The 21857-nt window shown below is 40.2% G+C and overlaps 1 protein-coding gene and 1 long non-coding RNA gene across 4 annotated transcripts in view; one reads left to right on the top strand and one right to left on the bottom strand.

Annotated features, from left to right (window-relative positions):
* Positions 1–21857, bottom strand: part of LOC137174363 (uncharacterized) — a 121985-nt gene that overhangs the window by 24137 nt on the left and 75991 nt on the right. The gene's annotated exons all lie outside the window — the stretch shown is intronic.
* Positions 4098–8320, top strand: LOC137174364 (uncharacterized). Its single transcript, XR_010925352.1, has 3 exons — positions 4098–4344; positions 5597–5789; positions 5925–8320. It is a non-coding gene; the product is annotated as an uncharacterized lncRNA (long non-coding RNA).

The following is a 21857-nucleotide window of genomic DNA, read 5'->3' as shown; positions in this document are numbered from 1 at the left end:
TTTAAGCATAGTTGCTGTGCAGATCTGAAAATGATTGATAGGATCTAAAAATAGATAAATGTCATTTGATGATCAAGGTGTGGGAGGCATGACAGTTATTTTGAATATGTTTTTTTTATGACCATGACCTTTTGGTTTGTTTTCATTTTCCTTTATTGTTTTCTGGGACTAGGAAGAGACAAAAAAAAAAGGCTGTCAGCTGCCTCCTTTGTGCCACAGATTTACATTTTGAATAGGTGGCAAACATGTTCTCATTAAACAGATAAACAAAATAACCCAAGGACAAAGGAAATTATTTACATATTGGCCTAAATTAATATGTAATTCTGTGTTTGTGTGTTCTTTATCTTCAGGACTGTTAAGACAGGTCACAACAGAGTAACTTTTTAAAATGAATACATTTGCTATAAACATATAATTCAACAGCTGACAGTCTAGAAAACTGAGCTGTATAGTAAAGTCAGTAACTAAAATGGAAACAGCATATGATTTTTAATCTGTTTATGTAAACTATTAATAAATTCCGCTTATCCACTTTCTTGCCAAGAGCTTGATGAAAAGATTGATACCACTCGTCAGTACAATAAATATGATGCTACTGTGAAAACAAATGGAAACAGCTATCTCAGCATTGCTAAAAGGTAATCTCCATGAACAGATATCTACAAATGAATGCAGAATCTGTAGGCAAGGGACAAGATTTTGGGATTGGAAGCATTCTGATTTCCATTTCCATTCCAGCGATTTCTACAGGAACATGCTTTGGTTGCATGCAGGTAAGCATGTGGGGAGCGAAAGAGGTGGAAAGCATTGGCCAAAATGTTGTCTGGACCTAAAACACCTACAAAAAGTATCAATGTTTGCTTGGTTTTTAACTGTTAACTGAGTGTAAACTGGCTACTTGTGAAACAATCTGGTCGTGAAGGTTATCTCTCAACTCCAACCCCATTGTCGCATCTGAAGTTGCTAATTGGACTGTAAATATTGGCCGTTGCCCCCAGAGGCTAAAGTGTTATCAGTCCGTTAGCCAGTGGGTTCCGAGATCGACCCTAAGGTAACAAAATCTGCCTACCAGCACTTCTAAAGCTTACTAATTGACGTGTTATATCTCATTTATTTAATTTATACAAAAACTGAAGTGTAAAAACAACATATAGTTTTACGGGATTTTACTTGCTAAAACTATTTCTTAGCTAGGTGCAGTAAGACTCCAGCAAGTTGTTGTCACTCCAGGTCAAGAAACAGTCTGGGCATATAACCTCCCATAAAACTACAACTTCTTAGGTTAATTAGGGAGCTTTAGAGGTGCAAAACATATTTTGTTATCTTTAGTCTGAGCTAGGCTAGCAGTTTCCCGCTGTTTTCAGTCTTTGTGCTAAGCTAACAGCTGCTGGTGGCATTAATTTTATCATCTAACTCTTTGCAAGAAAGCAAATAAGCACATTTCCCCAAAATGTCGATTATCTATTTCTTTAAGTTTACAAGAAAGTCAACTTTTATTTTTATTTGCCAATTCATAAATGCACAGTTATTGTGTAGGGAACTATACGGTCACAGGTGGTGTCAAAAACAGCACACATGTGTCTTAATATCATATTAGTATGTCTTGCACTCAACAGTATAATCCCAGTGAACTCATTTGAGGTAACTACTAACTCATGTGGTGTGCCAGCTATCACAAAGGGAGTAGAAATTTCCAGGTAATTACAAAGACCAAGACTCAGAGTCAATTTTGACACAATCGATGGTTTTGTACAACAGAGTGGCTTTACACAATAACAATAGTCCAGGTGTCAACAGTTCCAACCGAGCTCCCCCAGCAAGCACTCAAGACTAATTACACACGAAAATTGTCTCCACAGAACCATTTAGCCACCACTGTCACCACAAGCTTCCAGTGCGACCAAGTCGAAAGATTGTCAAGTTCATTTGACTGGTAGCCAATCAAGAGCCCAGGAGCTGCTAATATTGTCATAGGTATAAATATATTGAAATATTCAACAAAATACAATATTGAAGAGGGTCTTCTGAATGTTTTCAGCACTAAGAAGGTGCTGAATGAGGACGCTGGATAGATTGGAGAAGAAAGAAAGGGGCCCTAGATGGTTTTGTGTGCTCTAATTGGCTCCTCTGGCTTTCACCTTCATAGGTCATTGAGTCTGTACAGAGACAGAGTATAGTGGTGTGGATGGCTGAGGCCAAAAGGTGATATGGTACTCTGTATGCTTTGTGCCTGTGTGTCTCTTCATATCTGTGGATATGTCTGTGTGTGTATGTGTGAAAGAGAGATTGTGAGTGCAATGCACATATGTGAGTTTCTTTTATTTAACTCTACTTTTGGCTTTCACCGTTAAGAAAAAGTGTGTATGAGAGAAAAAAAACAAAACAAATGGAAGCGGGAGGAAAGAAAAAAGCTCTGTAATTTGCTGGCTTCTTTACTAATTGAGCTACCACAGCACTTCTCAAGAGGCTGGTTGGCTAGGAGATTGGATGGATTGATACGGATACGCATGCACGCACACACACACACACTCACAAGCACACACATACAGAGAAAAGAGAGGCACAGCTATGTACACACACACACACACACACACACACACAGATAGGAAATGCCTCAGACAAGCTTTCATCTGTTGTTTTCTTCGACAAATTCGATTAAGTTCTGCACAGGCAAAACAGAAGAGATGGTGCCTGCTCTTAAAAGCTTTGAGAAAGCCAGCATTGCCTCACCAAGTGCTGTTTTATAGTCCACAAGGATGCATCTCAATGAGATTTCACTCGCTGTCAGAGATACGTTTATTTCATATGTTTGACAGGTTTTTCTGTGCAATTCAAATGAAGGCTATTTTACACACAACAGCCCAACATCAAAAGGACCTTGAGGCGAAGAATGACTTCAAAAAGGTTACAACATGCACTCAGTCTCTACAGCATTCTTCCTATCTCCAGCTTCTGCTGCTTGAACACTGTGGTAGTGTGCAGGAATTAGTGAAATATTTAAACCACTAAAGAGAGCATGAGAGAGAGGGAGAGCAAGAGAGACCTCAAGCTTTACGCAAGCAAATAAATCTCTGTATTGTTGTTATTAATCCTGTGTCAAACAGGAAAGCTCCAACGTCATCTGGAGAGGCAAATAGGCGCTTTCCATCGCAGCTTTGCATCTCAATGTGGACGATCCCTACACACACACACTCGCACACAGTGCTCCTCAGATTAGTACATCATTGAGGATTTTTAATGACACCCTCAGACGCTACCATACTTTTTTTATGATGACTAGGCACACATTTTATTTCATTGCCGTATAGAGTGGGTCTAAATGATATATGCTGATGCTTTAGTACTGTAAATGTAGGTTTGCTTTGTTGTGAAAAATACTGCTGTATTTGCCCATAATGTCCTGATACAAATCAAATTTGATGTTTATCCTGTCATGTTTCTGCTAAAATCCAGCAAAAGAGAAATTAAAGCAAGCAAAATCTCACTTTGGAACCAAAAAACACATTATGCTTTGATTAGACAGTAAAAGGACTTGTCAGAAATATCAATCAATCAATTTATTTATATAGCGCCATATCACAACAGAAGTCATCTCAAGGCACGAAAAATATGTTTTTCTTATCATTAAGATTCACATTCTTTGGCTAATTTAGCTTTTAGCCGCTTGCATGAATGGCTTAGCATGCTAACACTGCAATGTAAAGGTGCAGTTGGACCCGTGAGAAAGCTGCTTTTTGTATGATGACTTAGCAAACATTTTAATCCTGTTTATACCTATACAAGGTCCACATAAATGTGTGTCATTCTTTACTATTTTTTTCATGTTTCTCCTGACATCCATTTTATTGGTTTTATACATAGACTGTATATAAAGATAGACGTCATGACAGCTCCCCAGAAGTGAAGCCAAAACATCTTGATTGCCCCCTGGTGGTTGGCTGCAGTATGGGTCACAAGTCCCGCCCCCTCCATATTGGTGGATGGGACATGAGCCAAACTAAAAAAATCAAAGTACATGTCAAATAAATTTTTCCCAAAGATAGTTTCTGTCATTTCAGGTAGTTCTTATGCTGATGTTTGTCCAAGTGCTCATTTTTCTTATAAGTTTGTTTTTAATTAGTTATTTGACAATATAGACAGGGGGTCTGACATCATGATTGACAGCTGTGACAACCGCTCTCAAACGTCTGTCAGGCCCGTGGAACACACCCCCTCAGCTGTTCGGCGGGCCGTTATCCCGCTGCCCGACTCTACTGCGCAGACTATGGCTCCAAATGACGTCACACAAGCAAGATGGCAGCTCCCGGAAAGGAGATATTTTGACTTCACTTTTCCATAGCGGTAGGAAGTGGAGACGTGTCGTCCATATTTATATACAGTCTATGGTTTTATATAAATAATCAAAATTCATTCAGCGTTAAGTTTCACACAGTTTCACATTGTTTCACATTCTTGGGATAATTTAGCCTTTAGCCACTAGCATGATTAGCCCTAGATGCTAATTAAAACTGTGGAAAAGCCCAGTTGGAACCCTGAGAAATCAAGCTCCCACACATTTACAGAGCTTAATATCTGACTTAATTCCTCCAATTGAACAAATTGCTTGGCCAATGACTTCATATGAGAAGATTAGCAAACAGTCAATGAGGCATTGCGCTATTAGCCACAACAATGTGCTGTGTGTTGCATGATTGGAGAACATTAAGTTGACTGGAAAACAGTTTAAGAAGTAATTACAACTACTGGGCAGCAATTTGTCTCTGAATTAGCTGAATTGAAACTGAGCTCGTCAGACATTCAATAACAGTCAGTACAGTGAAATATTACAGCCAGAAAAAATAACTGAGTTGACCTTCATTAACGTCGCCACATGATTATCCCGGTTTCTAAATGGCCAATTCCCTCTTTTTGCATCCATTATACATTATTACATTTTACCCAAACTGATGATGCTACACACAGTGCAGGAGGTTGATGGCATGAGCACAGAGAAACAAACACTACTGCACTTATGCCAATAGCTTTTTATTAACCATTTGAAATATTTAAGCTACTACACACCATTACCTTTCCCCTCTGGGTTGTGAATGACATTTAATATTGTCTGAGCATCATTTGGGGGAAATAATGTGAGTTTAACTAAGCCCAGGGGCCTTCTCAGACTATATTTGTGATGGCAGCTTGGCCTCAAGGCTAACAGTGGAAGCATTTCCCCAGAGGATGCTGGCAAACAGGAATGCTAACAAGCTAGGCCAGCACCAAGTGATGGATTTTTCCCAAAATGCATTGTTCTGTTCACTAGATTTTTAAATCAGATTCTCACTAAATAATTATTTTAGAAAGCATGATGAAATGAATATTGTCACTGGCATGACAATGTAGAAGAAGACTATTAAGGATTATTATTCATCATTTTTTTTCAGCCTTATTTGGCATGACAGAAATGCATGACCATCCCAGCAGTCCATGCATGTATCTCACATGCATGCCTGTGGTTAAGGGGCAGACGTCCATTGCTTGAATTCACAAACAGGCATAATTAGTGAGCTCTGCAGTGCCTTGTTCTCTCTCTGAACTGTGTTTTCTCCAGCAGCACAAACAAGGACCTTCTAATCATAGTCTCCTGTTGCCATGATGGGTGCACAGCGTCAAGAGGAAGTGCCTTTAAGCAATTAACAAGTGTAAACAAGTCAGATTGGCACATGTCAGGGGCAGCACCCTGTAGTGTGGCGGCTGTACCAAGGGACTGAAATCTCAGGCAGGATGAGGGTGTTGTTGAAACGGAGGTGTGCATGTATATATGGATGTATGCTTACCGTTTGAAAAAAGTGACAACTCATACAAAATGATTTGGGATTCAAACATATGGCTGTACTTATTAATAGATCACAGCTTAGTTTTTCTTTTCCAATGTCTTACAGCAAAGAAACAGACTGGAATGATGATGTCATCAAGTGACAAATCCTCGATCTGCTCCACTGACAATAAGTAACTCCCAGGACAATATGACAGCACCCACTGTGATTTTACTGGAATTGAGACGTAGTTCACAGCTGGTAGACCAGCATTCAAATAAAACTAACTTGGATGGAATCTCTCAAACAAAAACTGTGCTAGTCACAAATTTCATGTCAGGCGACCAGCTGTAGATGAAGTCATCCATTCAAAAGTTGATGTGCTAGTTTCTAGGTTAGAGATAGACTTGTCTCTGCAGATATTGATTTTACTGTCCAAAATCACTGGAAAAACATGATGTAAATTCTGTTTAAGGGTAGATTGTTTCTTTGAAAGCAATGCTGAGATGTAAACTGTTGTGAAACGGCATAAATTAGAGTAATGAAAAGAGAAACACATTTTGCGTTGCCATTAGTCCTAGAATTCATGAATATGATAAGCAGTATTAATAAAGTTGGCAACATGATGCACCATGTGGGATTTCACTGGTACTGTATGCAGTTGTATGAAAGTGACAATGACAAAATCCGGTGTTAAAAACATCCACCAACCTAAATGTCAAAACAGGTCATTTGTCACTGTCATCCAAAAAGATCCATGTGAGCGTTTTCTGAACTGCCACCTCTATGATTAAGTCCAGGCTGAACTACTAACTGCTTGGTCAAGGTTAGTAAAAAGCTGTCATCATTGATAAAAACAGTACTGGGGAAAGATTGTGGTCGTGGCTTTAAGAAACTGTTGTTGACTGTTGTTCATATCAGAAAATCTCACAATCACTTTGCTTCAAAAAAGGCTGATAAGGGTTAAATAATGAAACACAGCTTCTAGAGGATGAACTGAATAGTATAGTGATCATTAACAGAATTCCTTATTACAATCTGAGCATGGATAACCCTTTAACACTTATCAAGGCTTATATGAAACATTTTCTTAAACTTAAAATAACTAGCTTACACACTGGACGTCACTCGTAATTTTTTCCCACAATGCAGCTTTTCATCATTCTTCCATCACCGCACGTGCGATATCCCAGCAACAGGATTCTTATTAAAATTATATAACTTTTCTTTCCGGATAGAAGAAATTTGTAAAGATGGCTGCTGTAACGAACCCCTGGGAGCCATTAGGGGCTTGTGTTCAAAGTCAAAGGGATTAAAGGATGCTTTGTTGGACACATAAAAGGGAGAGGGAGGGAGTGAGAGAGAATCAGAACGAGGGAGAGATTTTCTCCTTCTGTCCTGCTCATCAACAACACGCTGTCTTCTCAGCTCCCTGTGTCTCTCATTTAGCGGCAGGCTGTTTGGATTCATGTTTGAAGCGCCACTGTCAGCTAATGGCTGATTGATTCATTACAGTCATCAAGTTGATGCAGCTAATGGATGTTTAAACATCACCGTCAGAACAGTTGTTCGCTCTCTCTCTCTCTCTGATGACTGGCTTTTAACCCTGCTTTCAAGTGTAGCTATATGGAATGCTTAAATACAGTTTGCCTTCCAACATGGTTGGACAACACATTGTACAAAGTAGTTCTTTTCAAGTATCCCCCCCACCATAAGCCCTGTAAGTACAGTAGGTGGTCCAAGTAGCTCTAATGCTGAGTTTAATTCATCCATCCATTTTCCACCACTTATCCGGGACTGGGTTGTGGTGGCTGCATTCAGACCAAAACAGCCCAACAAATGCAATTTGAATTGGAGCTACAGATTGATGCGTTTAAAGGTTTATCAGACAGCAAAACAACACACAGCGGTTTGTAATGCTCAACTCTGGAATGTTATCACGACTTTTATCTTTTGTCACATCACAAGATAAACAGCAGAAACATGGCGTTCACATGACAAAGTAATCCACCAGAAATACATATATGTGACCGGCCAATATAGCACCTTGCTGGATGAGGTCATGCTGCGTTTCAGCAAAATTTGAACCATGTAAAACTTTTTTGCAGGACGACACTGCATTGTTTTGCTGAGCCCTCTGCGTTGCCACTCCACTACGTCAATGCACTGCCCCTGTTCCAACGAATGGCAGGGTTGTGTTTTTTAACGCAGAGCTGCTGTCGGTCTGAATGCGGCCTAAGGTAACCCAGGATTCCCTCTCCACAGCAGCACCTTCCAGTTCCTCCTGGGGGACTCCAAGGCATTTCCAGGCTAGATGAGATCCCTGAAGCGTGTTGTTAGTCTGCGTTTCCTACAAGTTGGACATGCCTGGAACATCTTCAAAGGGAGGCATCCAGGAGGCATTCTAATCAAATGTCCGAACCACCTCAGCTGGCTCCTTTTGATGTGATGGAGCAGTGGCTCTACTCCGAGCTCCCTCTGGATGTCGGATCACCCTATCTCTAATGCTGAGCCCAGGCACCCTACGGAGGAAACTAATTCAGACGCTTGTATCCACCATCTTATTCTTTTGTCACTACCCAAAGCTCGTGACCATAGGTGAGAGTTGGAGTGTAGACCGACTGATAAATTATTCACCACAATGGTCTGGTTCAACACCCGCATTACCGCTGCTGCCGAACCAATCTGCCCTGTCAACCTCACGCTCCACCTTAACCTCACATGTGAACAAGACCTGGAGATACTTGAACTCCTTCACTTGAGGCAGTGTCTCACTCCCTAATGTCCCTTGACATAAAATCATCACTCTAGTACTACACATCCCTTGACACTAAGAATAATTCTACAAACAAGGCAAGGAATCATCACGTCCTTTCTTGTCAATGGTAACAGTGTGAAAAGAACTTGGAAGGGTATGGGTTCATCAGAAATACAGATGTAAACAGATTGAGACCAAAAAAAAAAACAAAAAAAAAAATGATGGGATGCCAGTTGGTGTGACATATTGCGCCAAATGGAAGTAGTACATTTTCTGTCTCTGCTCAGTAAGCAGAGATGAAGTGCAGAGCTCTGCTGGGCTAATTTAGAGCCCAGTTGGGTCCCTCACCCACACATATCCACTTAGTATCCCCGAGTTGATAATCTCCCTGCCTCAAGTTCAAGGGGAAACCATGCAATCTTCTGACTGAGTGGATGTGTGTGATTATCTGTGTTAAATGTGTGTGGTAACTGCACATGGGGGCATATATATACGGTATATCCTCATGAGAGTACATATGTCATTCTGTGAGTGATTGTGTGTGTTTGTGTATTGTATATGGAGGAAAGTCACATTGCAGTATTTCAGCGAGAGCGTCTGCTGATGTATTGGCTTTGCCAAAGAATCCCCAGTGATCAAGTCCAATTCAGCAGCCCTGCCCTAATAAGCCTTGCACATCAAGGCTTTTCTCCCTTTTTCTCTCCGCCTCCCTCCCTCACTCTTATCCTTCCTCCTGCTTTTCCTTTGACTGCCACCCATTAGCCAACCCAGACCACACAATAGAACTCAATCACATCTGGCAATTTAAATTAGCCCTATTTTCTCTGTTTCTTGCGCTTCAAAACACCTCTCAACGGAATGGCCCCCGTGCTTCCGCTGCACCCAGATTATTTGGCTCCAATTTATCTGTGTGTGTGTGTGCGTGTGTCATTATTTCTGAATGCTACTCTGAACATAAGAATGGGAACAAAAGAGACTGGAGCCAAGCAATGACAGGGCCACACTCATTAGGCTTTCTAAAGATATTATAACAAAATTCCAGCACTGTTCTGTCTAGGGCAATTAGTTTTTGCATATTCACTGTATGCGTCGGTGATGACGGTGGTGTGCATATACATGAAGACAGAATGAATTAGACAGCTTGTCAATTAGAAAATCCCTCGCCACCTCTTTCATTGCTCATTCCTTTTGACTGGCTGGCAGCGGAAGCGGGCTGAAATACAGACACACACACACACACACACACACACACACACATACACAGATGCACACACACACACCAAAGCCTAATTAAGAGATAAATGCCATGTTGATACATTTTTTTCTGAGGTAAAAGAATCATGTGTGAGTGTTTGTGTGCGTTATGCCAGTGTTTGGAATTAACTGTCATGCAGGCTGCTTGTGTCCGTGTCCCAGCATGCATTTGGGTTGCGTGATGTAGGTTCTCTGGCAGCAGTGCTATGAGATAAACCCATTAGTTGTAACAAGCTGCCTGCACAGGGAAGGAGAGAAAAACTGCTTCAATAATAAAGCAAGTCACAGTGGTGCTCTACTGTCTGTACTACTGTTCGCACAAGCATATAAACGAACAAACACACTCGTGTGGTATATACCTTAGAGTTGCATATTGTAATCAAACTTTACCTTTATCTGTTGCTCTCATTTATACACAAGCACACAAGCACACACACACCCTCGCAAGGCCTTTCTTAAGAGAAAGCTTGGCAGACAGCTGAGAGCCTTGGACCTCGCTGTGACTGATTGGGAGAGTATACGACTCTGAAGGCAGTGACGCCTCTAACCCAGGGACAAATAAATCACCATGGTGAAGAGAAAGAGAAGCAGGGGAATAAGATAAGGAAGTCTCACTGTGAGGAACAACACTGCTCCGTGCACCAAAGAAATCAATTAGACTAATGCGCTGTACACATTAAAGGCTGCTTTGACATATAAAATGCTGTATAACAGGCATACTGTAGCTGTTCTACATGCAGAATAGCACATGGTTACTGCACATACTCCTAATCCAAGTTAGACATCAACTCTTTTTTTAAAAAGGTGCAATCTGTAACTTTTGATCCAGTAGGTTACTGGTAAATTTGCATAGTTGAACAGTTTGACATATAGATTAAATATCTGCATATTGTATGTTTCTCGTCTGATCATAATCAAGAGTTTGAGCCATTTTACCCAAATATTGCATGGTATCACCATGACTAGATTCTGGGCAAAAGTTTGTTGGGCCCCTATTGACCCTCATTATACATAGTACTCTAGTCTAGACTCGATTAGTCGATTGACAAAAAATTAATTGGCAACTATTATATAAACAATTTCAAAGTCATTTTTTTGAGTAAAAATGCCAAAAGATTCACTGGTAGCAGCTTCTTAAATGTGAAAAAGTGAACATTTGCTAGTTGCCCCAGTTTTCCATGATACAGTAGTACTATAAACTCAACATCTTTGGGCTTTTAACTGTTGGTCAGACAAAACAAGTAATTTGAATGTTAACTTGGGCTTCAGGGAATAACAATCAGCATAGGGGTGAGCTTTACAACACACTCTGTGCGGTGGGTCACGCTCTCACTGAGCCAGATGAAGCTAAAGTTAGCTCACTATTAACTAGGTAACATTAATGTAGCTCAGTTAAACAGCAACATTCAAGTAACAGCAAGCGAAAACATCACAAATGTGGTTTAGAGTCTGATTTCCCCAGGCGAAGCACAGAAACTCCACCATTTATGGTAACTGATGTTAGCTAAATAATTAATGTTAGCAAACTCAAGATAGATTTCCCTGCGTAAGTGAAATTTATGAGTCATTATGCTGATTTAATTCAATAGCTGGTTCCGGTTGGATCCGGTTCACAGTTAACAAAATACCTGGATTCACTAAGCTTAGATGCTAACAGATTTGTTATTTGTAGCAAGTTCTTAATGAACATTTTATTTTCTCACATGCGTTATTATCTACAAAAGCAATGTAAAAAAACATTCAGGCAACATAAGCAGACTTGTTATTTTTAGCCAGTGCTAACTGGGACTTTCAGTGGTTGAAGTAACACTACAAGTGCAAGTGGAAAGTGGTTTTGTAGTCCAACAAGAGCCAATAAAATGTTGTTGTTACCTAGTTTGTCCCTGATCAATTTGAGAGTAATAGCAGGTTTGAATCTTGTGTTCTTAATGTTGATGGTGCAACTACTTCTTTGTGTACACGGATTGAATAACAGATCTAAGGTGACAAAATTATGGAAGATGTAAACACTGATTCAGCAAATGTGACATTCTGAAGATGGAAAAAAGTTTAAGTATTTCTTTAGAGTAGTTTGAGGGAAGAAAAATAGACAATGATAAATCAAGCTAAAGTCATTCTCTCTGTCTACCCGTGCCACCACCCCCCTTCCCTTCTTCTTCCTCCTCCTCTCTTCTTTGCTGTGTTTTTTTTTATACCTGTGTCTTCCTCCTTCCTACTCTCCTTTTTCTCTCCATCTGCCTTTCCATCTCATTTGGTCAGTCAATCAATAATGCTGCAATAATTTGTCTCCATTTCCCACAGCCTATTCACATGTCAAAGAAGCAGGCTGCTGTCTTGAAATACACCGCCTAAAATAATCCAGGCCTCCCACTCACCCGCCGCCAATTAACTTAGCAAGTGGCTGCTGCTATAGGCTAATTAGTTTTGTTGCAAACACTACTCTAATGCAGCGATGAGTGAGTATTAGGATGTTCGTTAATTCACTTCTTTCTTTTTTTTTTCAGGATTTAAGATAACTCTTCATCTTATCTTGTGGTTTTAGTGTGATGTACTGGTTTGTGAATTTGCCTGACATGTTGTTTACAATCTCTGTTCCAGCTAATGAGCCTACTGATGTCTAATTACATTTGTGTTTATTTTAGGATGGAGGCAATGTTGTCTCTCATCAAATAAACCCTCTTTCTCCACTTTTTTCACGCACACATACACACACGAGCTATTGTTTTACCGTCCACAGCTCTTTTTTTGCTTTACTTTGTGACGTCCGTGTTGATTAAGCAGCGTGCCGAGCAGCTGGGGGAGCGGCAGCGTTTGGGAGTGATAAAATCCCTTCAGGTGGAACCCTGTCAACACCTGCCATCTCCGCTCTGCTCTCAGCAGTTGCGGGCAGGCACCAGGCCGGGGCGGAGAGAGGAACAGCAAGCACAGCAGTGCAGTGCAACAGCACTTCTACCGTCTGGTGCACCCTGGACAGCTGAGTACCAAGGACAGGTCAAGCGTGTTGTGTATGTGTGAAGGTTTGTGTTCTCGACAGAGAAAAGGATGAAGCAAGGGAGGGTGTGTGCGCATCAGTTGGGTCGAAACTTCTCCTAGATTTTCTGAAGAGCAGATGTTTTCCCGCTCTTCAGATGGCCTGTACTTCAGTGTGAATCAGACATTTGGATTTCTGGCTCCTGGTTGACGCTTTTAGCTCTGTTCTCCTAGCATCCTCCTCCTTCACAACTCCCTCCCTTCAGTCTTCTTTTTGGAGAGCAAGTCATTTCCTGTCTTCTCGCTGGGGTTCCTTTGTGGCAGCCCCCCCCCCACCACCTTCAATAAATGATGGCCCCTTTCTCCCCGACAGACACTAACAGCTGCATATATATGGATCCAAATGAGGCTAGGCGAGCTTTTTTTTTTTTATGGCTCTTTATGATATATTAATATTTATGCCTCTGCCAACCAAGATAACGATAGCGTTTGAATTTAGCGCTCGCAATTAACAAGTTCCAGCTGCTGCTCTTGGGGTTTGTGTGGATGGGTTGTGCATGTGTGAGTATGACTGTGTTTGTGTGTGTGTGCGTGTGTGCGTGCATAAGTGCTCAGATGAGAGAGCATGAAGAGGGGGAGTTAAATGTTCCATTTAAATGTTATGTCACGAACTAAAGGGCAGATTGAATCAATCTTGTTGAAGCACAATTAGAATTTTCCGACCGACCCTGTTACAAACATGATGCTACTTTTCTCACTCATACACGCCAGAGACAATGACCTCAGTGAATGGAACAGATAACAACTCCTTCATATGGGTTCATGATCACCCTATTAATATTATGTTATCAAGAAGCGGCAGACTGATGGTTGGATTGAGTTAAATGCATTTTTAATAATCTTTCATCTTAGGAATTTATTGCACCCACCTTTTTCCATATTCCAATTTCCCTTCCTCTAATATAGCAATTATGCTCAGTAAATTTAGGGGTGAAATCTAAAAATAGAAATATGAAATTAAATAATGGTGTTATTTATATTCTGCTGTCAAGAGCCAAGAGCTTACCCTGCTTGATGTCATGGGGCTTTCCTTGTAGCTCTTATGTGTGTATGTGTGTGTGTGTGTATGTGTGTGTGTGCCTCATACACTCTGTGACATCTACCGAGTTGAATGGTCTTAGTCATCCCTGCCAGACATTGGGGGGGGGGACAAAAAGGACGGCGCATGACAGCAGCCATGACTCACTCCCACATATCTACTCGGCGGCAACTTGGAACATACAGACATGAGTGATGACATTGGTGGTGGCAGCCCAGTGGGGCGGACAAATCTGCTACCTATTTGTGTGTATATATGTGTTTGAAAATGGTGTGTGAATAGTGCCTTAAATGCATCCAAGACATTCCTAAGATATCTTTTACTGTGTTTATAGTGCAGCCTCACAGAAGCTGTAGACTCTCAAGCATGTTGATTTATTGTATACTAACTGCAGTAGAGATTAGTATATCATATATACTCTGTACAGTTAGTATGTAGTATGGAATTGGGAAACAGCTTTTGTTTGTTACATTTGAGCTGAATGCTAATGTCAACATCACCCAGATTATTACAATTACATCTGTACAAAAATCCTTCAAATTAAATGACAAAATAGGTTGTTGGTCCATGCACTCCAGACTTACACATAGAAGCATTTTATGTCTTCATTTGTTTATGCCTTCCAAATCCAAATCTTACAAAAAATAAACATGTTTTACAATGTGACGGTGAATGTCTGGTTAGGTTTAGACACAAAAACAACTCAGTTAGGTTGAAAGAAAGGTCATGGTTTGGATTAAAATGACTACTTCCTCAAGGTTAGGAGACCTTTGTCGTCATGGTTACAATAACAACCTTGTGGGTAAGCTTAGGGGACGATTGTGTTCATATTTTTTTTTAAGAAAACAGCATAGACTCGTCCAATGTTTTGTTGACCCATCCATCCACCCTGATCTCCTCCCGACTCTGTCGCTATATATTAACGTCATCTGATATCCACCTTTGCTCCTGTCATAATTACTATAGCAGCTAGTAAGCATCTGTCACACAAATATAATAAACAACTGATCTTCTTGTTTTTTTCTTGGAAGGGTACTCTCAAAATTTCATGGCAGTCCTTCCAACAGTCGTTGAGATTTCACTCAAAACTAAATGTCAACCTCCTGGTGACGCCAAAGGAAAAGTCAGGGGATCATGAAAGTAATTTGGATACATTGTCTGGGAACCATGAATGTCTGTACAGACTTTTGTTACAATCCCTCCAGTAGAAGTGAAAGTTTTGACCTGCTAGGGGCATCACGAAAGACAGTAGGTTTCATTCTCTGGAGAACATGAATGTCTGTAAAAAAAAAAAAAACAACCCAAAAAACTGAATGGCAATCCATTCAATAGCTGTTGAGATATTTCAGTCTGGACTGATTCAGACTGAATCACCAAAGCGGTGGAGACAGCACCAACAGACACACCAACACTGTCCATTCCTGGAGCCATGCTGCTAGAATAGCTCAATAAATAAATAAAAAAAAACTTATATTTTCATGCTATTTTTGTTTCAGTCCTTTTGTTTTTTTCCCCCCTATCCTCTGTGAATAAGCATTGAAAATGTGAAATCATGCATTTGCAATAAATGTCCCTCAGAGCAGCGCGCAGACAAGATCGATACTGACAGGTCAGACAGATAGAAGGCATGCAGGTAAATTCCTCCCAAAGGAAAGGCAGTCACAACACAGATGGACCAATGAAGCATGAATCCTGCTATGACTCATAATATTAGCATAATCAATTCTAAACCTCTTTTGAACCCAAACACAAAAGCCAATAGATATCTATGAGAATGCTTAAAAGTCAATTTTCTGCTGGCAGCTCTAACAACAACTAATAAAGCCATTTCTGGTCGCACACATAAAAATATAAGAGGAGGATGACGGACAGTTACATGCTTTGTAATTCTTATCCAACTTTGCCACCTTCGATTTCTTGTTGAATTCTGCTTGGCTGACTTTTACAGCACTAATAAGGTATCCAATGTTCTCCAGAGCCTGAGCTTGACGTGTCTTTGTGATTGCCGGGCTATTCTTATAAATACCTGAGCATAATAAGAGCCCAGACTGCAGGCGAGTTAAGACATCCAGTCAGCTGGTGGAGGAGACAGTTGTAGCTGGTCGAGCCCAGCTGCTCATTAGTGAACTGGTCCGGTTATCCTTCCTGACAAGTCAGAGATGTCTAACCTCACCCTAGCATGGCATAATTCCAGATATTTCTCAACCAGTCAGGCACAGCAAAGAGCCATGGGAGCCACTGAAAGCCATGAATATTTCACAAAAACATCCCTGTGACTGTTGCATTATTATTTCAATGTGTTTTAGGAGTGTTCTGGCATGTCTTCACTGTTTTGGAAAAAAGGAAAATGATCCTTGAAAGAAGGAAAGAATCTTGAAGTCTTGTTCAAATTTATGAAAAAGAAAAATTGCAACACTGGTCAGCAAGTTGATTTTAGTCGATACAGATGTCCAATGGACTCTGCCAAGGCTAAAAAAATGAGACATACAAGGGGAATAATCCAAAAAATGCCTGTCTCCTCTGTGTCAACAACCACATGTTGACGTCCCTGTCCTCCTACAGCATCCTCACACCTGCTTTCTCGACTCTCTCTCACATTTTCTCCAGCCGTCAGCTCGCATCATGCCAACACTGATATGCAGTTACATGTGAGAGGGCCACCGTAACACAAGCAAAAAAAAAAAATGGAACGGCTGGTATTTAGGTAAACAGTTCTCACCTTCACACTAAATTAGGTGAGATATCGTAAGGGTTTGACTTTTGCAGGTTGAGGACCAAGCAGCGAGTTCAAAAGTCACAACAGAGTAAATGTTTTTGCTTAAGTAAGGCTATGGCCAGGAACTCTGGGTCCTGTTTTATTGAATTTTTGGCAGTTTTTTTACTGCATTTTTGGCCCTCCAGCCACTCTGGGGACAACACTGGCCATATGTATTTATAAACTGTGGAATGAACGGAGCAGGGCAAAACACCAAAAACTGGAAAGGTGATACTCTGTCAATTGCAGCCGCACATTAACAGGGTTGTACTTTAGCTGGGCTCAATTGGAGACTTTGGCAGTAAAAGGCTCTGTTCTTTGAGGGAACGCTCAAAGAATCTGAGCAGCAATGAGGTTCCCACCTTGAAAAGTCATCCCCACTTAACAAATATATGGACATTAAATCTTAGTTAAATCAACAATACCAAAAAAATATAGGATATAGAGAGGAGGTTGGACTGGTGTTTTTCAAGGAAGACATGTCGACGTGTCACTGTAGGAAAAGCACAGGTGTAAATATTAAAATTGATAGCTGAATTTCATTTAGCTGCTTTGATTTCAGGACACTTGAATAGAACAGAGCCATTGTTAACATTATCAGTAACACTGGTGCTTTTCCTATGATGACAAGTCAAAATATCTGCAGTTAAAAAGGCCTATAGCTGCACTGTACACTGAATATGATTAGCTAGTGCTAGTCAGCTGATAGCCAAATGAGCCAGTGATTGTGAAGCATTAATGAAAAGCTGATGTCAGTCAGTAAATGGAAGTGTAACTTCTGTCTTCTGACTGAACAAATGCTACGCTCCATTAATTGAATTCCTTTGAGTAACCTCTTGAAAGTGGAAATCAAACTGACATGCTTTGAAACATTCCCCAAAATCCATAATAATGTGTGTCCTTCAGCAACACTGCAAACCAAAACCTTAAAAATGTTTGTGATGGAACAGTAAAAATGGTGCATTTAACTACTGTGGTAATTGGATAAAGGAAAGCAGTTCAGGTAGATTAAGTTTTCATTACAACCACAAGATGCATTCACAAGCGTGATACAAGATGCTACTTTGCTGTAGGTTGAACCCACAGAAAGTCACCTGTAATGAAAATGTTATTTTCTACACAGTGGACATCATTGACAAGCCTCAAAAATTTGAACAAAAAACTGTGGAGTGACATTGCTTGTGAATGAAGAACTGTAGTGTGACAGGATGTTATCTGGCAAAAGAAAAGTTTTGGAGAAGAGCTGCAGAAACTCTCCACAGGGAGTTTATTGGCTGGTTGTGGAAGAAGACCTATTGATGGGTACATTTCTCCCGCTCAGTCAGGGTAGGTCTCAACAGACAACTCATTATTTATTTTTCATTCAGAGGCCAGAGATAAAATGGCTGCCGGTCTGACACTGATGTATGAGCATCCCATTGAGGGGAAAATCTACTCTGCTGAACCTCTGAAACTCGACCCAAGCTAATAGGCAAAAATCTAATCGAAAGTGATTAAAAACAAAATTAATGAAACTGGAGGAAAAAAAACCCCACAATGGCCTTTCCCATGTCAGGAAAGGATGGGTGACGAGGAAAACGCAGCAGATTTCACTCTCATTTGCTAATTGAGGAGATAAGGTAAATCATTCTCAGAGTCAGTGGAATAAACGGCCCTTTAAAAATCAATGGGAGTTACAAAGCGCCTGTGTGAATTTTTTTAGTCCTGGAGGACTGAATCAGCATCTCTTAGAGACGATTCTCATCCTGCAGTTTGCTTTGCTTTGCTTTACCTTTAGCCTTGTAAGACTGAACATTTTAATTGTGACAGTTAATAAATCTGCAAGGAAGCAGAGGGACATATGGAGCTTAAGTTGGCAACTATATCCCATCATTAGCGCCAGCAGCACTATAATACTTGCTATACTAGTTTGTTCATATAAAATCTAAAACCTGAAGCCCTCAGAGCTTTTCTTGAGATATAAAAAGGATATTATATGAAAAGGAGAATCCATTATGACTGCAGCCTGACCAGTACATATGTTGAAACAAAGATTTTTGTGTTTTTTAAAAAATAATAGCAGCCAATATATCACTTTCAGGTTTTTAAAGTCTCATATATTGATGTCAGCATTAGCCTCAAAAACACAGTATTGGTTTGGCTATAATTTTAACTGTTGGTCGTCTTAGCATTTTTGCCATCACCTCCATTTTAACCATAACTGGATCACTGGAGTTCCTTTTATACTGAGATGAAAACTGCATAGTCTATACCTTGTCTTTTTCTCTTTTCTCATTCAAAAATAACCATCTTCTTGTGTTTGCTACTACTTCTTTACCAAGAGCTAAATCAAAGGTTAGCTACGTCCTAACACTAAAGTGCCGGCGAATATGCATCTGCAAGGGGAGACCCAAATATTCTTGGAAGCCACTGATTGTACAGAGGTAGGGTGTAGTTATCAGATTTGCAGCTATGTATGCCTACAGCTTGGTGAAACTACAATTGGGACTGAAAGGCAGATTTGCTTCCGTGGAAGAAATCCAGGAAGAATTGCAGGAGGCTAAGGACACAGTGACAAAAGATGACTACAGGAAATGTTTCCAGGAATGGGAGAAGCCCTAGGAGAAGGGTATTGCATCTAAAGGAGAATACTTTGAAGGGGATTAGAAAAGGTACTACTGAAAGGTTTATAATGACTTTTGTTTTTACAATTTCTGGGAAATATTTTGGGTCCCCATTCATATATGGCAAGTAAGTCAGCCGGTTAAATTATGACAATCGAGATGGAAAAATTCCCATGTATATGACTTGCAAACATTGACGTTATTGGACTTAATACTTAATACGGTTGGATAATTGCAGAGTTAGTCTTAAAATTAGTTAAAAATACTGTGCATTGACAATATAGTTCTATATCCATTAAATTTGGGTTTAGTTACCTTGAATGTCAAGCCAGATATATTGGAGCTTTCAGAAAAATACAAGTTTTTCAGTTGTATTTACAACTTGGAGGTTGACATGAACATTATTTACAAGGCCACTGTGGTAACTTCGATATAGCATGAATGTGGCATATGCAATTACCTACAATAGCCACAGGGGATTTCCACATTTTTTGGTAATCCAGTCAACATTATTCTTGCTGGGGTCTGTGTTTCCCATATGTCTATAAAAGATTGATGAATTATAGTCATAAGGGAAAAATATTTGAGAATAAGACCCAGGTTGGTTGAAAAAAATACAAGAAAATCAAGCTGAGAACAAAATAAGGTTTCAGTAGGACCATTTTTATTTGCTAAATCCTTGTCAGTTCTTCAGCAACTTGCTGTTCTTAGAAGAAATCGCTGTCTTTGTTTTTTTTCACTCTTGGTTTCAAAACAGTCAATAGGAAATCCCAATCTAATGTTCTAGTCAAAAGGTCCTCGGTGTGATTGTATTGGAGAGGAGGACAGGAAACCCTTAATGAGAGAGTGGGAGGAAGGCTTCTGAGATCATTTAATCATTGTTCCTTATACATCCACTTATCATGCCACAGCGAAACTAGCCTTAATGGCTCAGCTGCACAAGGCAGGATATTATTTCATACATAGGGGAATTAAATGAATGCATGGCAGAGTTCAGTCTCCGGGAGAAAAATAATGGGAATCTGCTCAGCTTAAAATATGGGATAAGTTAACCAGAAAAGTAGAAACACTATGTTTACCATAAACACTGTGATTTTTGTCTGCATTACAACCAATGACCATCAGGAGTGACATTACCGTGAAATGTCACGAATGCATTCACAACAGTTGTCAGACTCTCCCCAGTGAAGGGTTTAGATGAAGGTCACCCGTTGTTTCTCTAGCACTGTCATTATCTGACAGGGAGGGAGAGATAAGAGGTCGCTGATAATAAATGTTCTGCCATGATTGGAAATAATCTTGACAAGAGCCTCTCCTACGGTCCAGAAAAGTCCGTCAATGAAACAGGATTGAGTATGACATGTTTTTGTCTGTGCCAGCCTCATACAATATGGACACGCCACAATTTCAAATGAATCTGCGAGCAGCTCGGTCGATGAGGGATGATTTATGCAAGCGCATTAACCTCTGATGCCTCTCGCTGGGCATAACACTCTGAGGCAACCTTTACCTCAGAGTGAAGAAATGAAAGGGGTGATGTGTGGCTGTTACCACTTTTAAGAATGCTTTGAAGGCAGTCAGTTGGGAAAGACATACTGTCTTTTTTCAACACACAAACTACTACAATGCTGTTCTTAAGAACTCCAGTACATGGATTTGAAATGGTGCTAGAGGAAAGGTCAGGGGAGTAAAGTCAGTAGGGTTCATCCTCTGGGGGCCATGAATGTCTGTACAAAATTTCATGGCAATCCATCAATAGATTCAGTCTGGACCCAAGTGGTGAACCGACCGACACTGCCATCCCTAGAGCCACACTGCGGGCATGGCTATAAAGGGTGACAATTCCTGCACTGAACTGAACTATTAATCTGAACTGCTGAAAGTCAGCACTTTAGCCTCAGTCATTGTTTCATTTTAAACTCAATTGTTCTTGAATACAAAGCGAAATCCATAGAAAATGTGTCAATGTCCAAATACTTAGAGGCTTGACTGTATATTGTGGTCTGGTTCAATGAGCATTTCTTTTACAAGCTGTTCCACAAACCACTCTCAAGTTTGAATATCTGTTTCAGTGGACTGTTTGTGATTCAGGAAGTAGCCATTAAGAAGAAACCGGTGGGAGGGTCATGTTGCTCCCGTTGTGCAGCATGCATCATTGTCTCCATTTGTCTTGTTAGGTGTGGATTGTAAATTGAACATGACGCATTGTTTGTGTGCCTTGAATTCAGGTTACACTAAGAGCACATTTTGTCAGGCACTCACATACAGCATGAACATGAAAGGAAATAATAACAGGCATAAATATCTGCAGTCACTTTACATAACCACCTCATTATCAGTCATATACAAGTCCTGTTTATGAGCTTTTTGCCAACAGATACAAGCAAAGGAGTGTCATGCTTCACATAAGCTTAAACATATTTTGGTGTGAAACAAGTAAAGTTTGCAAATCAAAAATTGTAAAACATAGTAGGTAGCACTTGCAGCATCAGATCAGTGCAACGGATTATGTATATGGTCTACTATGTATGGCTACCACAACTTAAAGTGCCCCACCATTCAATTTTTTTTTTTGCTTATTGTTACTTCAGTTGGATGTTTAAGCTTCATTGTGCAGAAT

This window comes from Thunnus thynnus, chromosome 22 (assembly GCF_963924715.1).
Source record: "Thunnus thynnus chromosome 22, fThuThy2.1, whole genome shotgun sequence".
NCBI lineage: Eukaryota > Metazoa > Chordata > Actinopteri > Scombriformes > Scombridae > Thunnus > Thunnus thynnus.
The sequence above is the reverse complement of the archived record's forward strand: the minus strand, read 5'-3'. Positions and strand labels throughout refer to the sequence as shown.